Here is a 19,286-nt window from a genome sequence, read left to right on the forward strand (position 1 = left end):
TCTCATGGTCACTTTTGTAATAGGGTAATAGATCAATTTCACAGCTAGCACAAGAAATGTATTTTCTAAATGAGATAGAAAATTTGTAAGACTTGACAAGATCCAAAATATCTCTGTCTAAATGGGTGTGCACCTGTGTATAAAGGCAAAGATGCTGTCATGTGCAGCTCCTGAAATATCACATTTCTGTGCAATCAAAACACACTGATCCATACACATATCTTGACCAGCTAATAACAGACAGGGAAGTGAACAGGAAGTTCTTCCACCTAAATTCCGGAAGTAGAAAGAAAGTTTTTTGGCTTGAGTTATCTCATATTACATTTTAATAATACATCTATATTAACTCTAAATCAAATCCAAAAATGAAAATGGGTTGGACCAAGTCAAAAAGCTGTGTTATAACATGGGTCTGCTTTATAAAAAAACTTCACACAGATGTCAAAAATGTGCATGTGGAAATACCACTGTGATAATGGCACTGATAAAGTATACCGGATCCAAATTCCAGCAAAACTTCAAATACAAGCTGTCATTTTGCATGTCAAGTCACCAACATTATCTGATATGATATCCGGGCAGTGGTGTTGCCAGGTTTGCCTCTAATCTCAATATAACAAACTGCTTGACATTATTAATCAAGAAATCAATACACTGACTAAGACTATGTGTTATCTTGGATGCTACTCTAAGCTACAAATGGTAAAGTCCATAAGCCCATAACCAGCATGGATTCTTTTTGAACTGAATGGTTGCTAGGCTATCATGAAGTGGAAGGAAAATCTGGGTCTTTCTGAATACAGGTGCTGATGTCGTGTTGAGATTTTCACCATATATTAAAGTGTACAGCTAGTTGACCATAATGAGCTTCTACCTGTATGTACCAGGCAGTAGCTAAAAGCTGTGCACATTTGACCCGGGGATATCTTACCCTGGATTCTCTAGCTTTTGTAAGGTGTCTCGTTATAAGACTCTTGACCCTGTTTGAAGATCTTAAATATTCCCCCTGAAACACAGCTGGAAATCATTAAGCATTTGTGATCTAAAACTTTGCTAATTTGCCTCCCTGGTAGATAAAGCACATACCAGAATCCACAGTGGATATATATACCTAAAAGTCAAAGTTTATTCCCTGCAGGTGTGATGAAAGGACTTCTCCTTCAGTCTAAATCCCCAAAACTATTCACATGCTTGATTTAATGTCTGCGTAAGGGACCTATTAAACCAAACCAGAGAGAGTTCTTGAGGCAAACTATACTGCTTATCCTCTGTTCAGAAACACTGTCAGCTCTCCAACATTGGCATGGTTCACAGAATTTCTTTTCCTCCAAGACTGTGGCAACGTTAAGATACTGCAGAAGTGTTCTTAAGGGTTCCACTTTATCCTCTATTGCCTTATCTAAAGAATGCAATCGTGCTGGTAAACAAAGCACTTTCCACACAGATGATTGGTAACACCGACGCTATCCTAGGGCTGAATGGGTGGAACACTGATACTTTATCATGACCAACCACTACTCCTTCCAAACATTCTACTTTGGAGACACTCTAGCAGAGCAGATCATCCACACACCCTATCACAGTAAGGCCCAGTAGATCTCCTCACTCTGCCACTTATAGGGAGACCACATATTGACGTATCAACCAATCCAGATTACAGAACTGTTTGATTGACTCGAGTGTTTATTTAAGTACTGTACAATTCACACACCTGATATACTTGCTGTAAATGCCCAAGACATAATGACAAGTTTCAAGCACAACTTACTTTTCATGTTATACTTTGTTATAATATTTGTATATTATAACACAGTTATGCACAGCACTTTTACAATACACAGAAATTACCAATAAACTTATGTACAAATCTAAGTACATGTAGATTTGCAAGCTATTAATAATCAGCTGTTTTTTAGCACCATTCCGTATTTCATTTAGAACTGTCAACTGTTTGATAGGAGACATACAGTGAACAAGGACAGATACAGACCTTCTTCTGTTTACACATCACCTGGACATTTCTTTAGGAACTGTTTTGAAGTCATATTACCAGTGTTTGAAGTCAAGGGTAGAAAAAGCACCAGCTGAGCCCCATGCTTCAAGAGGCAGAGATGTTTAAATGCTATCCGATTTCTCCAATGATCTCCCCAGCTGTTGATGTAATGAGGTAGGGGCAGTCAGGAGTCAAAACCTTTCAGGGGCCTGGGGCGCAGGGCTCACCCCTAATAGGTGGGTGCCCCCTGAATATCATCCTCTGTCTGGGAGGGCATGTTTTAACAACTGGCACACACATACATTATTAAAGTTTCTGGCCCATCTTTGACTTTTATTGCCAGTCCCGTCAGCTTTCTCTCAGACTTCCTACAGTTATATACTTCAGTGGGGAATGACTGAATTCCAGTTTGGCCTGACATTAGACAGTGTTGTAAATCTTTTTTTAAAAAATCACAAGTTTGTAGCTACTTAACTGCTGTGGGAATTATCCTTATACAAGTAGTATGGAGCAAACCTGAACCTTTTGGATTATATTGATTTTCCAAAATTATCTCAATTTTCACAAAAAAACCCTTACTTTTGAACTCAAAAAGAATGATTGATTGTGACACAGTCTACAGTTTTCATCCCTTTGTTGAGTTTTCTCTTGAGCTTTGTCAAGAAGACGCCACTTTTAAGTTACATATATAACATGGATGCCAAGGGGACATTCCACAGTATTTTAAGTACGGTAAACATAAATGTACCACATAATATTTTCTTAACGTGCTCACAGTGCTGACCTTTAACCTGCCATAAGTTGCTGAGAATGCCTGGCTGTCTCCATAATTGAACAGACATCCCCTTCGCTTTTACTCTGACAGCAAAGAAATTTTCTCATGTACTGTAATTCTGTTGAAGAATGTTGACTATGAGACATGGAAAGCCTTTGCTACAGGCAGGGCCAACTGTTCCATGCTATTAAGTCTGAAATTGAGCCAAATGCCACAAATATATCTTTCCCCTTGCTGGTAATTTACGAAACTACAGTTTCTTACAGTTACCCTCATATAAGCTGGAGTAATAATAAGAATTCTGAGCTGCCGCAAAGCCACACGGTTGGCAGCTACATTTTTTTTTGCTCCTCTCACCAACCCTCCCTAACAATTTCTCTCCGGCAGAAACCTAATCGTTCACAGTCAAGGCAATACTTGTTCTAGTGTTCAACGTTTTGTAACAAAATCGCCCACAAATCTTCCACCAGAACCCCTTTACTGCCTCCCAAACTGGTACTCAGCTACCCATACCGGTCAAAGCTACAGGCTACAGGAACAGTTTATCGCTGACAACAACAACATACCATATGCCTATAGTGTCTGGGGCCTACACGGCCCAGGTTTATGCAACCATGGCTGTGAAATCTGGCTTGTATCAAATAGCGTCAGGCTGTATCAAAAGTTCTTGCAGCAAAAATAATGCACTACCAACTCTGGTTAAACTACCTCTAAAATTTTGGAGCAATATTAGCCTAAAAGCTTTCATAAACATCTTCCTGCAGAAGTCAATTCCAATGAGAAATACCTATAACAAAATAAATAACTAAGACAGTGAAACAATAATTTCCACCATTTTTTTTCATTAGAACTGGATCAAAGGGACACTGAGATAAATTGCTGGGTTAAAGGAGTTTCCATAAAGCAGCACCTTCCTGGCCGATAAACTTTAAGAACTTTGCCATTTGTTTGCAGAAGTCTGAGTGGCCATTAATGCCTTAATTAAAGGGGGTCATAATTAGGAAAATGTGTTGCAAATGAGGAGATGTTTTTGATACAGAAGGTAACACGTCTTTCCCATTCACCCCAAGCAGTCTCCACCAGCTGAATGACTTAGCCTGCTTGGATTACCCTCTCATGGCCATAGCTATAGGGAACAGAGAATTCTACAGTGCCAGCTGACAAGCTGTATCATGTTGTGGAAATATTAAACAATGTCCTTATCTCGGGAACTCTGCGGGGTGCACCCAACACTTAAACAGGATCAGAGTAGCATCAAGCGAACCTTAACCCTTCAGGAGGTAACGCACCTGCAAGATCTGTCATTACCATCACAGGCACAAAGCGTTTAACTGGCACTTTCCAGGCGCCATGATCATAACAAGCTCTTCCCCCCACCTCTGACATCAAACCTGAACTCTATTCCAACGGATGTACTTATTAATCCAATATGACATCAAGTTCAAACAAGCAGCTGCAGTTAAACTTTTAGTTATTTTTCAAAAAGAGATGCACCACAGTTAATTTTTATGCAATGTGCCTCAAAAAATTCTTGTCTCTTTTAAATAAATGTCAAAATCACAGAAAGTTTTTCAAAAATAAGAAAGTGTGTTTTATTGATGCACACAATATTGTTAAGCCAGCTAGTCAGGCAAACAAAATGGTCCTGAAATAGACCTTTGTTGGGATGTGAGCCACTAAAGTAAGCCACAGGTGGTCGGATTTCTACTTTAACAGCTCTTCAGTCACAGAAACACAAAAGGTGTGAAACCAGCCCCGAGGGTACTTTCCTTCGAACGCCTTTTCGCTGCGCGCCACTGTCCATTTTTATTTTCACACCTGTCCAGAGGGCTGCAACGTTTGCTCTAATGAGGTTTGATAAAGCAATCAAACACTTGAATGTTCTGGTAGAATGAGGGCAAGGTAGCTTGATCATTACAGTGGGATATGCTGACTAAGGTAGCCATTGTGTTGACTGGGCTTTGTCCCCTAGAAACACACCCAGTTGACTTCTCTATCAACTTGTTCAGCCAGCCGTGAAATGTACTGCAGATCCTACCACCAATCTTTGTTCACTTCAGCCAAGCTGCATGCCAGAATCATCGCATAGCAATTCTATACCATTTCCTATGTCCAAGAAAGATTTTCTACCTAAATCCTGACCCGACTAGAGAAATAAAATTTTGCATTCTTCAATGAGAATAAACAAATCTGTGTGAAAAAATATAAGCATTAACAGTACATATGAAGCTATCCGCTACCTTCAAGGATTTAAGAAGGGAGAGGCACTCTAAGTGGTGGGCTGGGAACATCATGAAATTCTAAACCAAAATTACCACTCTAGTTTTCCTCATGGTCACTGGTGTAGAACAAGTTAAATACAGTGCTTCAATTGGGTTGTAATGTACCCAGTAGGGAGTACCCTGCCATTAGGAAGCCAGCATCAGACAGATTTCCAAGTAATGTTTCAGTGCCATGCAAAGAATTTAACACAGGCAGAAATCAGTGAGGATCACAGAACAGAGAGACATACCCCAATACCAAATGTGGCCGCTCAGCTTGACACCGCAGTGACCAACAACAAAAGATCTGTGTTAAAATTAGCCTGCAGAATTCAATTAATGACAAAGTACACCATAACATTACCCAATATTAGAGATATATCTGTGTGCCTTGTGTTCAGTGCCACAGCTCACAATGAGCAAATAAGTCAATACTGTCTATGAAAACCTGGGTGAGATAATGATCAGCTTTCATGGAAATACCAAGACACACCACAAAATCAATACCGTCTCTGCAATTCTGCTATATATTTCTGCAGGGCTACAAACTGAATACAATATTTTATAACCCTTACCTTTTCTTGACAATGAGCATTACCATTCCTCTGAAGACAAAACAAGTTCATCCTCAAAACGTTGTTTTAAAATTACAACAACTTTCACTGGTATCAACTCAGTGAAAGAGAGAGGTGTATCTTTACTGATTACTTTTAAAGTTATAAACAAAAATATATGCCTGTTCTCTCTCTTTGCATGCACTTAGTTTCAAGAGTTGTACAGTTTAATTTTTAACTTTAAATATGAAATCATATTAGGCAATATTATTTTTAAAATACTAGTAAGTAAACATTATGGTAATGTAGGTAAACACCATGGCCAGGCAAGCACAGAGCTCAGACCCTCGCTTTAGTATGTCTCAAAGTGTTAGGGTTAAGCATAATAGTATATTTAGAAACAATGAAACAAATATACAGTGAAAAAATTCTTTTTGGCTTCACATCAACCAAAAACTCAGAAAAGACTTCGGATATTCATTCCCATCCTCATTTCTACCCAAAGGCGGGACCACACAGGGCACAGCTAACAGGGACATCATAAGGCTTTGATGGAGCTTTTCCTTGACCACTGGTCAATTGAGGCCCAAGACATCAGAGAGAAATTTATCACACTGGTTGACAACTAACATCTGCTTGGAGCTTGCAGGTCAACTCCCCTAATGATAGGGTGATCCCACCTTGTGAGCTGACACTTCTGGAAATTCTGGGTCATTCCCTTTACCTTCCCATATCATTCCTTAGCTTGCTGTGGAGCCCAAAAGGCCCATGGGATTAACAATGGGGTGATCAAACCCACTTGGCCTCCAGGGGGTCATTTCTAAAGAATTGGGCTAGTTATCTATCCTTGTCTGCTGCCAGTGAGCAGACAAAGGCTAGCCAACCTCAACATCTAGACTAGGAAGTTTGAGGAAACACTGTGGTCAAAGAAAAAGCCCAGGAGCACTGCTTACCCTCTGTTAGCAATGTTTCAGTTGTTAGATATTTACGCACCAGTACACTGGACACCGGTTCACAATGCGTAGTAATCTGTGTTGTTGTTGCAATGATACTATCCAGGTGTAAATTTTACAACTAAAATATTGTTGAGAGCTAATGATAATGCTGGACTTAACAGGTCAAGGTGATGCCATCCATCAATTACAAATCGCACGTAAAAGACTTGAAAGTCAAAGCTTTCGCAAAAGCAAATTAGACATGTCACCTCCTCCAGGGAAATTCAGCTCTGAACGTAATTCCATTTCCATGTGTTTGATCCAACAAGATCACTTGCAGAACAATTCAAACAGAAAATTACAAGGTTTAATGCAAGTTGCTTGTGGCATAGAAAACAAAAGCGCAAGCTGGGCCTAAATCCCTTCACTTCAAATGCAAATGTTATTCTGATTCCTCAAATTTGATAACAAAAGCCCTATCTAATAAAAATGCTTGAAAATGCTGAAGTTGTCAGATAATTTAAATGATATCTGAAGATTTGCATTCTTGACAGAGCTAATTTTGATGACCAAATCAATTAATCTGACAGAGAAATACGGCACATTTCAGGAAAATTACCAGGTTTGGGAACAAAGGCGACTAAAATTAGACCATGTTGTTGTTGTCAATAGAACTCAATATGATGAACTGCAGGGCATCAATTGGGCAAACTGCCCATGAATACCCTTGCTGGCTAAAAAATTAGGGAATAGAATTTAGCCTCATTTCAGATCCGTTAATGTCGGTTCAGCTCTCTTGAAAAAGACAACGGCCATGGAAACAAACACATCCATTGTTTCCAATGTGTAATGAGGGACGATGCCGGCAAATGGGATTTTTCGGGGGATCGATTCGAGCTAATCGTACAATTATGCCATTATTTAACAACAATTGAGCTTCATTTGAAATGAAGACCGGGCGACAGTGATGTTTAATTCCTCACTCACTGGGGAACAGCATCCAGGTTAAGCCAGATGGCAGAAGTGGGGGGAAGGAAGTGGTAGAGCCAGGGGTGGTGGTGGAGTGCAGTAACAGCCTGAGCAGCTAGCCCCATGCTGGACTGGGTACATGTGTGGACAGTCTCCAGTCCGCTCACTTTGACAACAGATTCACAAGAGTACCAGTCTAAATTGCTGGACTGTCAGTCATTCTAATACCATTATGGCCAGATTTTCACTATAGCTTAACTCTAGAAACTGCCCAGACAAAAGCCAGCGGGGCCCAATACTATACACATTTCTATTCAGTTATTCACCACAGATGCCACAAGTAGCAACAGTAGATAAGCGTGTCATGTTTATTGTCTAGATATGAAAGACGTACAGACATCAAATGTCAGGGATTTCCTTGCCCCACATTTTACTGCTTTCTCCTCGCATGTCCTAAAAGCGTCAAGCTCTCCGTTTTGAATTGACTTACTCCCTGTAGGAACATAGTCAATATTAGGAAGAACCCAAAGCATGCCGGGAGCAAGAGGCTTGCATTCAAACAGACCTTTGATACAACGCTCCACGACCTATTATAAACGTAGATGGTCGCAGCCACAGATACCATATAGTGTTTATGAACAAGCTATCTAATGTTTCCTCACACTGACTGCCTCTTTCCCATTGATGACCCGCCTCAACCTCTGGTGTGCACCACAAAGGCACCCAACTGATGTCTCTATTACCATAGGAGAATAAATTTACAATACAAAGCTTCAAAGCCGGCCCTGGATTATCATCAAGCCCAAAATATTCAATAACCATGTCGAGGGGAAAAGTTAAAATTTTCCGCTTAACTTGCTATACAGAATAGGGTCATGATACGGGTGACATTAGACGCTGTCCGAGTTCAGGGCTTTTATTGACATCACCCAACGGGCCTCCCCTGTGAAGGTGTTAATCTGTGAGTTTGCGATTGTATACGTATTCAGCTTTCTGCAACACTGACTTCTCTCTGACTTAAACTTTATCCAGCTTAATGCACGATGTCAATTGTATATCAGATCAGAAGTCTTCAAAAAATAAATAAATAAAGTAAAAAAACCGACTAAATATGTACATGCAGATCAAACACAGATCTGATATTTCCTTCTGAAATAATTTTTTTTTCCAATAATCACCATAATCCTCTGATGAGTTTGAAATCTGCTCACCTGTGTCTGGGGGATAGCATGACAAACAGCCGCTGATTTTGTAAAGAATTGGCTGCAAACAAGCCTGATCACGTGTTAGTCACCATGAACAGCAGACAACTAGGTTTTCCTGTGTGTTATTCAACACAGTTTCGTTTGAGTTGCACATCATACTGTTCCAAAGGAGCATCAAATCTTGCCCTCAGCAAATTCTATTGAGAAAATCCTCTCAACGAAGGTTTGAGAGGCAAATGCTTCCTTTGTTAGAGCTGTCAACTGACAGCGGGAAAACAAAGTTTTCATTTGCCACACACAATCTTCAGACAGCAACGGAAAAAGACTGGCGGACATAACTGAAAGACGCCTGTGTTACCATGTTTACAACACTTCCCAGGAAGTAGGGCAACTTGAAAGGAAAGACCAATAAAGATTGAGCAAGTACACATGACAAATTAAAATCAGTTTATCCAAATACAAAGTTTGCATATTAAATACCACTGCTAGACAAGATGTTTCAGATGCGCCATTCAGAGCGCCATGTTTTATATACACGGTATACTTCATTTTGCCTCATTTAGAATCATGTACAACTTCTTTAGTTCTATTCAGAATACAAATCTATGAATTAAAGCAAATGGACTCGATCAACCTTTATCTTGTCTCTATGAGTGCATTATGACTTATACAATATCACATTTAATACAATTATCACATTTAATACCCTTATTCCTCAATATGTTTGCAAATGAAAAAGCTGCTTTCAGTGTGCTTCATGCACCACTGTTCATGTCAGTTGATTTTGGAAACAAAACTACATTGGTTGGCTTAAGTCAATTTCAAGGCTTCATAAAAAGCACAATTATAAGAGTCTACACAAAATAATACCCCCAGAATATGCTTGAATAAACATATTACTGTGATGTGAAAAGGCTGAAAATTTACAGTAAATTGCTCGCCATATTCTTCTTGCGCTGCAAAAGTGACTGTCTTTCACTTCGCTGAAAACTGTACATAGCCAACACTTCAAACATCTCCAAAGCCTGATGACGTGTTCTGGAGATGTTGATAAGAGCAGCCAAATATGCATGGAGGCCAAAACTTCCTGCCCAGTTTTGGAGACATCAGCCGCCGTTCGTGGCACCACTAAACACCTCAGCCTCCAACATGAAAAGGCTACAAAGAATATTTTTTAAATTCCATGCCTGTCCCTTATGGCTGAGGGACTATTTTTCATGCATCCACTAATCCAGGAAGTTTGATCTTTTTATCTGTTTGATACCTCATATCAAATCAACTCCAAATGATACTTGCTCTACGAACGGGCGTTTTTCAAATTTTCAACATTTGGAAAGAACATCCATAAATGTTTTGCAGAACTGAAAATCTCATGTCTGAACAAATATAATGGGATGTGGGGGGATGTTTAGCACTCACCACACCCTGAGGTTTTCTCATATGAGCGTGGAGCAGAAAACAAGTATGGAGGCTCACCCCAATACAAGGATAGCCAGGAGATTTACCTAATCCTCTGAGATAATCTACCGCCACTCCCTTCCTTAATCCTTGCACTGTTGATTAAACAGCCGATCTGTGATTACACACACAGGCTTGACAAACATTATACATTCATGTAAAATAAATTAGAAAACGAGTTCTGTAATAACTTTTCTCTTAACATCTTCTCTGACACTTCTCAGCACTTCTTTCATTTTAAGATTTATTTATAAGTATTTAATGGAACAGTGTCTTAACTGATTCCAGCAGTTTTTCTTCCATTCCTAAATTTAAACCACCTTAAAATAATACACATATACATATTTGTGCAGTGTAACTTACACATATCTATACCACAAAACACTGAACCCCACAAACACTAATAGCATTCTATTTTCCCAACTGATTTTCAGCACTTATTAAAAACTGCTAAAAAAAAACCCATAATAATGGCCTAATGTAGGTGCTGCATGCCACAGTTGTAACCAAAAAATTAAATAAAGAAAATGTTACCTGTGGCAATTGACAAAATGACAAGATCAATATAAATGTTTTCTCCCATCAGCAACCACTTTTTGTCTGAACGCCTTGTCACTATTCAGACTGGTTTTCAATAGTAAACTAAAAATAAACTTTGGGGAGCACATAGTATTGATTTCGGTAAGTCAATCACAGCAGTCCTGTGGCATGGCAAAATATGGTTGATAGATACCTGCAAATTCAATCTGCATCAGGAAAATCAGGGTTAATGTTTTACACTCTGCTTGTCCGAACGCACAGGCAGAGCTGTCGGTTTTTAGTTAGATCACGGTTCAATTCAACATGGCAACCTAACGTTTTGAGCACAATTTCCTAAAAAACACAAATTAATTGTTTCAATTAAATTATAACCTTTAAAATTATATGAATAACATTACCTAATAAACATGTCTTAAAGCTTTATAGAAGCAAAAAGTGTTATGATAAACATCCTTATTTCTAACGTTCTGTTCTTTATCAAAATTCTTTCACAACAAAACCCCACTAAGGTGTGGACTCATTTTCGATCTGAGTATTGCAGTTAGACATATCCTAAGTCAATGGACAGAGGGAAAAAAACATGCCGAAAACAAAAGGCATTAATCATGTTCGGTAAAATACAAAGAGTGTGAGTGGACATGTCCATTACTCATTTCCTGTCCGTCAAATCCCTCACGACTGTCAACCAAGCGCAGATGTCTCCAGTAAGTTTTGTCACATGGCGAACGCGCATCGGGCAAAGAAGCGCTGGAAGAGCACAGAAGACAAAACAAAGGGAGTGTTTCTGCATCGATCAGTAAACACGACTTTGCCCACAAACCGCATGTAGTTTGGTGAGCATTTCGGGGCTTTCTCAGCCGTCCGCAGAGGAAAAGTGCGAAAAGTCAATAGCCAAAGCGAGCCGGCAAAATGCACGGCAAAACATGGCGGCCTAACGAAGTTAAGCTTTCGTACGTGAGTTTAAAAAAGTTCGGGACGTCTGTCGGCTTGAAACTGCCATTATACCAATGAGAAAGATACCCTAAATAGTCTATTGACTAATTTTAGCCCTGCGCATAATTTAAAACTCTGAATTACAACTGGAAACTGAATTTCGATTTCATTACTGTCACGAGACGATTAAAAAAAAATTAAAAAAAAAATCACAATGGAGAGAAAAATGAAGGTCTTGTGTGACAAATCGGAAAACGTAGAACTGTACACTAACTGAGCATGTCTTAGTTATGTCCGTGATACAAAGATAACAAGATCTTTGATGTGACAGAAAATAACTGGACGAAGGTGTTTTTTTGTGACTAAACATCATCGTGTAGGAGATTCACATTCCGCAGTATATGACGATGATCTCGTGTTACGTGCGCGACGTCTCCGCGTTTTACCATCGGCCGAACAGCAAAGCTAATACACGCATTTATATTCCGATGACAACTGAAATAATATAGCCATATTGTTTATACAAATTACCCCAAGAGCTGTGACAACCTAAAATATCCTCGACATCCCGGAAGAGAGGACAGGGTGTTTTGGCCAGGAAGGACTCAATGCACACGTCAGTTAAAATGAAGAGCAATGTCCCCAGCTGACGTCTGGGGCCTTCTTCAGCAGGCGACACTTCAAAATCAGGCGAAGAAGGCCGCTGAAACATTGGCCTTTTGGTTCTTTTTAACCATATTGTTTTTGTTTCTACTTCGAAGTCGTGCACACGTGGTGTACTGGTGTTACTCCCTGGGTTATTGGTCGCTGAAGTCTCCTCTTTTCTGGACTTTATGCCTAGGCCCACGTGTGTCCGTACTTGTATACGTGTAAGTTATACACGGTCAGTTCGGTGCAGATAAAAAGCTATCTACCTGCACCTTAATTATTCTGGTGAAAGAGCCCATGTAGCCAGCAGAACAGCAGTGACTCCAAGGTACACTCGGTACGAGAGAAATTTTCAATCGTTCCATGCAAGATCGGCGGGATTAGGTCGTTCTGAGGACTATGTATAACAAAGTCTATAACCCCTTGTACATCCAGTGCACGAATTGCAAAAACTTGGACCGCTTGGACACATTCCGACCGTTCAAATTCCTTTTGAGGCCTCTTTTCTCCACTGAGAAATAATCTGACGTATACAGAGGCTCGATTTTTTCCCTAGCGAGAGAGGCAAACTGCAAGCCTAATTTGTAAAACTCTTTCTAAGAACAAAAAATACGCTACTAACGAACGCAAACACCGGGGAGATTGAATCAAATCAGTCCCAAATCTACCTGATCAGTTGAACACAGGTGAACTGACAATACTCATCTGTTCCCGGGAAGTTTTCGAGATATTCCAGACACTATAAACGACGGGTAGATTTATCACATATACATTGGGAAATGCGAAGAACAGCAAAACTTTCGTTGTCCGAAGTCGCTAAAGCGGCTAGATAAGTAAACAAGACCGCACAAATACGGCAATCTGATGTGAACACATCTATGCCACGTGCCAAATTCAGTATGCAAACATCAAATTAAATATCTAATGAAGGCCGAACATCAAATATATGCACCAATTCGGGCTAGTCATTTTCAGTATCAAAAAGACCTGCTCAGGACAAATAGGAGACCGACAAAACGCTTATTTTTAAAAGGTATGTCCGTTTTCTTTGGGAATTGTCCCTTTCCAAAATAAATATACATATTGCCTTTGTTGGGCTTGTTTGTCGCCGGGGATCTGTAAAGAGGCGTGGGGGAGCTGATGTAATCACCTGTAAGACTTGCTGATCGCCCCAAATCTGAAGACAAAGTTGAGAGAAAACAAAGCACAGCAGCGTCAACACAAGTACATAGCACCGCCCATGGCCCAAGCGCCAGCAGTCTCAACCAAACATTTTATTATAATATCATATATATACATATATCACAAAAGGATGCCGAGAAAACACACTGCGGACAGATGTCATCTGGGTTGACGAAAAGTGGGGCCAAACTTCGTCGATCGGTAAAATTTCAGCGCACCTCCCACCACGTAAAATGGCTACAGGCTTACCGAGTGAACTTGATCGAGACATTTATGTTTATAATGCGAGTTCTCCCGCCAGAGGCAATCTGCACTGATAGACTGTCCTGGCCAAATTAACTGGCCTCAACCATGTGACGTGGTTGCCTGGATTTTTTTTCCAACGAACATTTTTTCTGTTTTGTGTTTAATATATATTGTTGATCTAAACATGCGTGTCACCTTCGCGAATTTAGCAGCCACACCACGTCTGGTCTCGCTAGCATCGCTGATGACATTACAGATAGGGAAATTACTTTACGGCTGCTTATGACTAGGCGCTTATTGTCCATAAGTATGTAGACCCAGTCAAGTGTGACGGAGAGGTTCAACCTACCTGAGAAATGGCTGCCCGAGGGGGAACTACATTATAGTGGCATGTTAAGATATTCGCAAGGACGACGACGCGGTGCTGCGGCAACGAATAGGCCTGCATGTATATGTACATACACAAACGTACATGCATGTACTTAACGGGCATGGGAAAAAACGCAGGGAAAAAAGAGCGTTTACAAGACAGACAGAAAGAGCGACACGTAAGCTCTAGAATAAATACAAAACTTTATGTGTGTGTGTATATATATATATATATAGACCATACGAAATCTCGCCAACAATTTTTTGAAAGCATTTAAATTTCTGGAATAAAAACAACGAACTAAACCTTCGTCAATGTTACGTATATATTCACCCCCCCCCCCCCCAGAAAAAAATCATTACCATACTGAGTGTTTGTTAACGTATCGAATAAGAAGAATGTTGACCAAAGCATATTAATATCCAATGCTTTTTACATTTAGGCCATGCATATCTCGCATACTTTTAGAAAGATGTGCTTTCCTTCATTTAAAATTATGAACAGTTGTTTATTCGTGCAGAAGAAAAGTTCACAAAAAAACACAGGATGTAAGGTAACCTGACTGGAACGCCCCGTTACACACTGCTACCAGAATATGTATTACACACAAAACTCCCAACGGCATTTATTCCCTGGAATGTGTGTCAATTTTCTCCTGGCCTTTAGCGGCATCCTTCATAAAACCATTTTTTTTTTTTCGACACAAATAAGCGGAAAAGTACGAGAGTGCGATTTTAACGCCATCCAAAATTTCAATTAACTTTGCAAAAACACCTTTATACCTTCTCGTTTGTGTTCATTTTTGTCCTATTATACATGGGACAACACGGCACCCTGTCTTGTATACGAGTGTTAAGTGGTCACCGTAAGAAATTCGTCACGTGGGATAATTCTCTCGTACCCACACATTCATGCAGTACAAACCTCGGCTTAGGGAGCTGTTTTCAAAAACAAAGGAACAGCTAATCTTTACGACAATGTAATTCTCTTTGTGGCGTTTGATTGCGTAATAGTCTATACTGCTTAGGGGATGAGGATTTACAGTGGGCGCTTTTCCCTTTCAAATTTCCTAAATCCGGAAAAGCTTTGATCTCCAAGAAAGGAAACGGGAGGAAAAAGTTATGCAAACAAGAAAAACAACAAAAGTTTGAGTTAAATACATTCCATCGTCCAAGTAATGCATGCAAGTAAGAACGATTCTGGCAGATTGTGCAGCAGAGTCCACTCAATTTTCCTGCTCTTGCTGTTCTATACACATGTAATGTTACTTTCTATATCCATTATAAACATGTGTGACACGGATATCAAAATAAGCTGTGAGCGTCCCAAACTGTAAGTTATGAATCTCAACAGTGCGGCATAAATTAGTATAGGCTTAATGCATTCATGAATTTTATCTCGCGAATGTAAATATCTCCCCGAAATACACAAAGCGTGAGAAACCCTCTGTGACAGAATTAAAACACCTGTGTATATCCCATGCAGTCATATGCAGATCGTACTGGACGACTTACAATCAAACAGTCTAACGTAACTAGAATTCGCCAGATAATCACGCTACCTATACACAAAGGACATTTTTCCTAAATAACCCGGGAAATTTGGAGAGTAATTTGTTCTCGAAATGTAAACAAACTTTCCTCGTGTGGAATAAAAAAGATGATGATAGATTCATTCACTCGTCCAAGAAATGTCCACAAAATGAGCTCTGTGTGTACACAAACACGAATACATCTGCATATACAGGGGAATGTATTATCCTTCAGTTTTTCCAGCGGGCTGCAATAGAGCTGTGGTACTCATACATCCGGACTCCCACAACGAGATAACACAGGCCTAACGTCCAAAGTAGTAGATGTCTTCTTGTTATGTTCATTATTTGTATCAGACCAAAATAATGTGGTAAATGTTTGCCAAGTAAGAATATATTGTTTAAAGTTTAGCTTCTGAGCACAGTTAAATGACACCAATGATGCGACCAGGAGCTGCATGCAGGAGTTCGGTGCGATTTCTCGCTCTAAGGCACGTAACATGTACAAGCCGAGCATAGTCAGCGCCCAACCACTTCTCCACGGTAATGGGATCCTTAAAAAACAGTTGTCCGTGTTTTCCCTCCTTGACTATTTCCTGGCCAACTCAGGCCCGTGAAGTGAGCGCATTGCGGAGCGCCTATAATCCACTTTCCCCACTTTTCAATAGGACAATTAAAGCCAGTGCGCGGAAATCAGGGCTAATGCGGACTGTCCACGGCCGTGCACGGCCCGAGGCTTAGCGGCACAGCGCATCGCAGTCCACAGCAAATGTTTCTCTTGAATAACAAACTGTGTCCATCCAAGAATATGTACTAGCGAACTTTTTTGTACACAGATCCTCCTTCACGTTTTGCTTGTGGCGATAATCTCGGAAAAGCGATTATATCCTCAGCAAATATTCAGAGTGTATATGTAGTGGTTTTCCAGTCACTGTTCTCGGTATATTTATTTGGCTTCCACACTGCGAGAACAACGGTACATTGCATTATTAATAGATGTACATGCACTTGAAAACACACATACATTTTTTTTATTTCTATCCACTTGTCGGCCTTTTGTTTTTAATTCCAAAGCGTTGATAGAAAAACTCAATCCACGAAATAAAAATATCACAAATTATAGGCGAGGTGTACAGCGACGCTGTGTAAGTGATTTGTCCACACGGAGAAGCTGTCACATTTTGGTACGAAAATGTCTTGGTAAATTTGTCCATCCACCAATATAAATAGCACCAAAATTTAATTCCACACATTTTCTAGTGGCATTTGGCCTCGACTACACGTATGCCGGCACATAAACGTCATGTCAACAGAGCAGGCGCAAGGCGGTGTTGGGCTGGAGTACTTTCTCCTCAAATTTTACTAGCTTTGATGCCTCACCCATCGCTCCCAGCCACGTAAATCCATTGGGATACAACAAGAAACTTCTCAGACCTGACACTGACAGCAGTGAAAGAGTGAAATCCGTGGTGAAACGTCATAAAAGAAGCAACATTCTGGTACTTTCACGCGCCCCCTAGCTGTGTAGTTGTCACCGCGATCTCTTGAAGACTCACATGAAAGACGTTCAACACTAAATGAAACTTGGGCAAGAAAGGCACCACATAATCCACACCTCCTTTGAAGTTTCATAGCGGGTTTGGTTACAAGTACGGGAGCTAAATCAACTTCTTGCGTAAAGACAGCAGCAAACGTCAAAACGTGTTGACATCAAATCCAGATCTTACTATATTACTGTTTAGTAAAGCCAGACACAACCTGGAGGTTGTTGTCGTAGGTACGTATATATACCTTAGCTCTAAACCTATAGTGAAAACAACTGATTGTAACGAGAAATTACATATACTTTAATTACACTTATATAGGTATTAATAACAGCTTGGCGTTTGCGACCCCAAAAAATAAAGTAAAACAAATGTTAACCTTCATTTGTTACAAGCTGTTTATAATAATATATAATGACTTACTGTAAACTATATACAATGACTTATTGTAAAATACATAATCCATCGTGCATGTCCATATATATTATAATGGAAATCTTTTTTTTTTTCAAGATCAAAAAAAAAAAATGTTTTCAAGAACTAATGCAACACGAACCATATTCAAAGTTGTGTGTGTCAATATGGTGAGAGAAGTTTGCGTCCCAGCTAGCCTTGGGAAATTAAAACCACAAACTTTAAACACTATCCGATACTCTGTCAAACTGTAGACAGCTCAGCACACCGGTTAGCGGTTATTCCCGGCTAGGGGTTCATTACCACAAGGGAAATCGTGATTTTATCAAGGTCGGAGCAAAAGCCCCACAATCTCCCTAACGGTGCATCTCAAATCGGCTTTAGCTGCTTGTATGTAATAAGTAGTCTACTTAGCTTCACAACACAGTCTAGCCAGCTCAAGTTTGTAAGACCCTACACCCAGACGGGCAATCAACACCCCGCTTAAGTTTAACCTCTTCGTCTAAAACTGTAGGCCTAAAGACATATATCTATATAGATAAGTCTATATTACACTTCATGTAAAAATAATCAACCCTCATTTTTCATAATCTACTTATCTTCAAAAATAAATATATCTATATAGATAAGTCTATATTACACTTCATGTAAAAATAATCAACCCTCACTTTTCATAATCTACTTATCTTCAATAGAGGTCTTAACTAAAATTAAGTCACTTATTAAATCAACAAGGAGATTTCTGTCCATTTTCGAATCAGCAAGAATTTGAATAGTACGACCGTTAAGAGTCCACTTTGCTATTCATCACACACATTGCTAAACTTGCCCATATAGTTTGGATACATAGTGTAGGAGCGGGGCCTACACATTCTATATGCAAATTTGGTCATAAGCATTCTTTATTTAATTACGCCTGAACTAATTCTCACCGTACCACCTTCTATAACTATTTACTAATTAATTTTTATACCCACAGTAAAACTTATCAAGTGTGTAAGTCCTACAATCTACAATTCAGACCCCAATAAACATAGCGCTCCATCTATCTTCTGGCGGGACACTACGGCTGTGGGCCGTGTACAGCGCCCGGGCAGAGGAGCTTGTCAAGCGGGGCAACTCTACATCGATAGCAGTCCGTTCGCTGTCGGCCTAACCAACGACAGCTAGCTCAGTTAAAAGTTTTAACACACTCGATCGAGTGAATATTACTCATGATACTGGTGAAGCAATAGGACTGGAATACACTTACCTTCTCTGCTTTGAGCAATGTGTATATATGTTTGTAAAAGCAGGTATCCCAATAACAGCGGAGCGAAAATTCGTACACCCTCCGCGCCGCCATGTTTCTGTTACTGCTACTCGACTCACAGCTTGCACATGCTCACTGTGCTCATGGCTTATGAATATGCATGAGTCAATTTTGCGCTCCGCTGCATCCAATGAGTGCTGGGCTACCCCTGCTGCTTTTGTCTCTTGCTATGGGCACTGACATTGAAAGTTCCTCGGCTCGCGAACTGCTGTGTTTTCGTCACCACCATACATCAAATAATGGCCCACGGGAAAAATGCGATGCGAAGGAAGGGCCAAAGCGAGCTTGGGACGGATCAACACACAAAAGACTGGACTGTTTCTGACAAAGGCAAAAGACATACGAGCTTGTTGATCGAAACCAAGTTGTTGGACTGCGCGCCTGAACGACTGTAGTTGTAGAAATGCCGGAGTCAT

The 19,286-nt window shown here is 40.1% G+C and overlaps 1 protein-coding gene across 4 annotated transcripts in view; it reads right to left on the minus strand.

Annotated features, from left to right (window-relative positions):
• The window catches only part of LOC135465565 (ephrin type-A receptor 4-like), an 82,563-nt gene extending 63,661 nt beyond the window's left edge, over positions 1-18,902 (minus strand). For all 4 annotated transcript variants that reach the window (XM_064742813.1, XM_064742815.1, XM_064742812.1 and 1 more), the window contains exon 1: positions 18,811-18,902. The gene's annotated coding sequence lies outside the window, so the exon portion shown is untranslated. The remainder of the gene's footprint in view (positions 1-18,810) is intronic.
• Between the last annotated feature and the right edge of the window lie 384 nt (positions 18,903-19,286).

This window comes from Liolophura sinensis, chromosome 5 (assembly GCF_032854445.1).
Source record: "Liolophura sinensis isolate JHLJ2023 chromosome 5, CUHK_Ljap_v2, whole genome shotgun sequence".
In the NCBI taxonomy this organism is placed as follows: Eukaryota; Metazoa; Mollusca; class Polyplacophora; order Chitonida; family Chitonidae; genus Liolophura; species Liolophura sinensis.